The 4,323-nt window shown below is 41.9% G+C and overlaps 1 protein-coding gene across 2 annotated transcripts in view; it reads left to right on the forward strand.

Moving 5' to 3' along the window:
* The first annotated feature begins 177 nt into the window (after nt 1-177).
* MGAT4D (MGAT4 family member D) overlaps nt 178-4,323 on the forward strand; it is a 42,637-nt gene continuing 38,491 nt past the window's right edge. For both annotated transcript variants that reach the window (XM_085313219.1, XM_085313220.1), the window contains exons 1-2: nt 178-271; nt 2,473-2,581. The gene's annotated coding sequence lies outside the window, so the exon portion shown is untranslated. The remainder of the gene's footprint in view (nt 272-2,472; nt 2,582-4,323) is intronic.

The following is a 4,323-nucleotide window of genomic DNA, read 5'->3' on the forward strand; positions in this document are numbered from 1 at the left end:
CGCGCTGCGGCCCTCGGGCGGCAGGAGGCGGCAGAGGCCGGGCCCTGCCCCCGCCGGCGCGGGGAACCGCGTCCTGCCCCGCAGCGGGCGGTGGGGGCTCCGGCCTCTTTCTTGGGCTGGTTTGCACGGTGTGCAGGTGGCCTAGCTTGACGTCAGATTTCGCTTTCCCTCAGTCCCCAGATGCATTGCCCCGTAATCAGGTGTAGCAGCTGCGGGCTGTGTGTAGCAGATGCGCCCTCCCCTCGTACCGCCCCGGCGGCTCTTGCGACGTGTGAGTCTGTTAGTTGTATCTCGCCTGGCTATGCACTGCCCTGATAACCGTGATGGAAACACCCTGGTTTCAGAGCCGGCCCCAGTGGCTAGCCAGACGGCAGCAAACCGATCGGAGCAGGGCAGCCGGTCTTGTTCCTAGGCTAAAAGTCAATGTATTATCACACTATTCAGTACTTTTAAATCGTTTGTAATGCTTATAAAATACAGTGTGTGATAATTCGTGCCACCTGAAGTGTTTACAAAACTGCTTGAAGACTTGCTCCTTTTCTCAGCTACAGAAGAAGGGGGCTGCAATCAGAAGAGAGTTGTTGTGAATTTAGTTGGGCTAAACACAGAATGCTTTTAGGGAGGGGCTCTTCGGTGCTTTGCTGAGGAACTTGCTTTGCCATAGCTGAAATAGGTTCAGCCTAGTACTGGTTAGCACTGGTATGTACTTCCATTGTATTATAATTAACCATTATTTCAGTAAGTGTGGGTTGAACGGTTCCTTTGCGGACAGCAGAAAGAATTCCTATTCCTATAAATTGTATGCAGAAGTTGATTGGAGGCTGAARGGGAGCTGACAGACTTGCTCAGCCACATTCTGACACCTTTTTAAATGAACAGAAGTACCTTTTTTGCAGAAGAAAAAGCCACACAGCACGTCTGGTGGCCTATCTCCCACAGGGGATTTTGGAGGGTGGATCTGTATGTTTGGCATTCTTCCTTTCAGGTTGTACACTTGAAGAGGTGCACAGTTTAGTGTGGAGGAATCGCTAATATGTGAACTTCAGTTGTCTGACTGCATCCGAGTCCTATGCTCAAAATCTAAGGGGAGTTCAATTTTGTTTTTCAGTGCAGCTTCTTAAATGAATAATCTGACTTTTACAACAGTAGAGTGGTACAGGCTGAAAATAAACTAGGAAATACCCCCCGTTATTAAAAAATACTCATACTTGGTGATAGGAGGATGTGATAGTTCTATCACATTATTTGCAGACAAATTGGTCCTAGAGAATAACCAAAAAACAGAATTTSTTTTTAAAAGTACAAAAGATCCAATGCCTAAGAACTGGTGAACCAGACTGTAGGACCTGGATAACAACAACCCTGACATGTCTTGTCTGGGGAACAACTCTTTGCAAACAATCCAGATCAGAAAAAAAAGATTGYGCTATACCTCTCATCTAGACTATTTGGCAGAGCACTACTGCTGCATTATTTAAGCACAGCTACACTGAAATACTGTAGTCAGGAGAAGCCTGTTTCAGCTGCAGCAGGGTTTTACAGCTTGGCATTTAGGAAGGAGAGGAGGTGAGCATCAGATCCTTAATGTCAGTGTCTGTGCCCACACACTCACTGCTCTGAGGAAGCTCATTGGGGGCATTAATTGCCAGAATTACTTAGAAAGTCCCAGCATGTGCTTTGTAAAAGTGTGGGTCTGTGCAAACAACTCTGAAAGAAATTTCTAGCTGATAAAAATTTTCTTGGTGTACACCAAAATAAAACCTTCCTGCAGCGTGGTTCAGAGTTTCGCTTTCCATTATGTCTTTTAATTGGTTAAGTAGCTTCATATCAGTATGGATTTGTTTGTTTTCTCTAATGTATATGCTTCAATGGAAAATAATATTTTTGTGTGGATTGTTAAGAATCAAAGCAAGTTGTTTTTGTGCTACGGCTTTTGGAATTGGTCCTATTTCTATTTTGTTTTATAACAAACAAGTGTAAACACTTGACTTAAAGGCTCATCTCGTTCTTTACACAGCTATGTGATCTAGTAGAAAGCACATGTTTGTGTTCAGTCAATTCATGACTTGTATTAGAACAACAGAAAATTTAAAGCAGTAACATAAAAGATTTTAGTTTCCTTTGCTTTCTGGGGTCAGCAATTGTCTTCCAGTATAATCTTGACAGAGACTTTGGTGTAGGCTAGTGACCTTCCATTTAACTTATAARTTACATTTCCTCAAAGATAGCCTCACAAATAAAAGGGGACTTTAATCTGCAATATCAGTTAGATTGCTATACAGCCAGAAACTTTCCATAGCAGTGGCTGTTACCTATTGTTACTGGCAGTTATTCTGTGTTTGTGTTCCCTTCTTTGCACATGAAGGACAGTTGCAATCCACGTGCAAAATATTCTGTTAGTTGTTTCACCCGTTAGCCTGTATTTTGTCAATGTTTTTAATCTTTCTCGTCCCTACTCTTGCTTATACACAGATGTATGAAAACACTATCAAAACTGTGAGACAATCATCTTAGCAACTTGCAAGAAAAGAGACATTCAGGTAAAAAGCATGAGGCCAAGCCTAGAAACCCTTTTTTGCAGGTAAGCTGCACTGATGGAACTGCATTGTTAAATTACTTTCTTAGAGTTAATAGTAGAGTTACTCAGTGACGTGTTGTATATGGTATTTTTAAAGRTGGCCTATTTGCTAAAAATGTAGGAAGTCTGCTGCTAGGAGGCAAAATCTTTTTGAAACATTTACAACTGCCCCCCCTACCAAGTATGCATTTAATTCCTGTTTTATAAAGCAGAAAAGCAGGAAGCTTTATTCTTGAGCATATGAAATAATGTATGAACACAGCACTGAGAGAAAGATACAGAGGAGGGTGTTAAAAAAGAATGAAGTGAAGAAGAGGGCTTATTTGCAAGTAGGTTCTAAGGCAGTGGAACTTCATGACATTTCAGTGATCATATATTTTGATTTTTTTGAGGAACAGTTAATGCACTATCTCTTCATAATTAAATTCAGCCAGAAGAAGCCAGAAATGATAATCATAATTCAGCTTGGCTGAGTAACTAGGTTTGCTTCAGTCAGCCTTAATGAACAGCATCTAATGCATTTAGTGACAGTCTCTCCAGGCATTCCCCATACATAGGGAATATATATATATTGTTACTAGTTTCAGGAAATATGCAAGGATAATTTTTTTTCCTCTGAAAATAAACCAAAATGTAGGGTGCATTAGGTTTCTGTTACTCTTATCTTCAGTATCCCTCCTGTTTCACCACATCTCATGTTCATTTTGGCTTTGTTACAGGTGCCCACTGGCAGGTAAATTAAAAGGCATTTTTATTCATTATGTATGACATAGTTAATATTTATTTGTTCATCTTAGGTCTAAATGTCTATTTTACAACACATATGCCTAAGCTTAAATTGCTCTTCCATTAAAAATAGTTTTTTTGAGCTTTAATTTATTAACTTAAAACACCTAGGAATATATATTTAAAGTAAGTGCAATTTGAAGATTGATATTAAAAATATGAAAGCAAGACATAGTAAAAGGAAGAAGTGGGCAGTTTGGTTCAGTGCACGAGTATAGGTCTAGCTCTAGGTTTCTCATGGATTCATGGAGCTGTACTTCGTTTGGTAGTTCGCCATCTGTATACTGATGTGAGCTACTTAGCCGTCTCCTGTGTATTCATGAATAATAATCAACGTTTATAATTCAAAGTAATTATTAAATAGAGAAGTAAACCCATCCATGTAAATGTTCAAATACAGGAATGTTAAACCAATTTTAGGAGTCTTTCAGAAAAGGGACCTAGTTATACTTCTAGCAGTGTGAAGAGTGAATCATAAAGGCAAGCATTCAGATTAAGACTCGATTGTGCTGGTATCTGGGCACTGAGCAGTGTTGTGGGTGTGGGAGTTGTTTAAAGGGCATTATTCCAAACAATTTACAGTCGTGGTATAAGATGAGGTGCAGTTGTTAAGCAGGCAGGTATAAGCAGGCCTGAGGTGCAGCTGCAGGGTGAAGGAGGGATGAGTTACTGTATTACTAGTACAAGCATATTTTTATATAAACTAAGTTATATTTAAAAAGAACCACGTCGGCTGGGCAATTAAGGCAGTGAGTGATACGTGCCGGTAGTAGATGAAGTCGTTGTCTAACAGGTGGCTGCTTGGCAGCAGGCACGTTGCTGCTACCAGCTGCCAAAGTCCAGCGCGGCTCCCGCAGCGGCGCCGGGCCGCGGCCGGGGAGGCTCCGAGAGCGGGACGCGGTCCGGGGCGGGACGCGGTCCGGGGCGGGGCCGGGGAGCCGCGGCGGCGCCGCCGCTTC

The sequence above is a fragment of the Rhea americana genome, unplaced genomic scaffold (genome assembly GCF_003343005.1).
Source record: "Rhea americana isolate MKP2758 unplaced genomic scaffold, rheAme1 scaffold_38, whole genome shotgun sequence".
Classification (NCBI taxonomy): Eukaryota; Metazoa; Chordata; class Aves; order Rheiformes; family Rheidae; genus Rhea; species Rhea americana.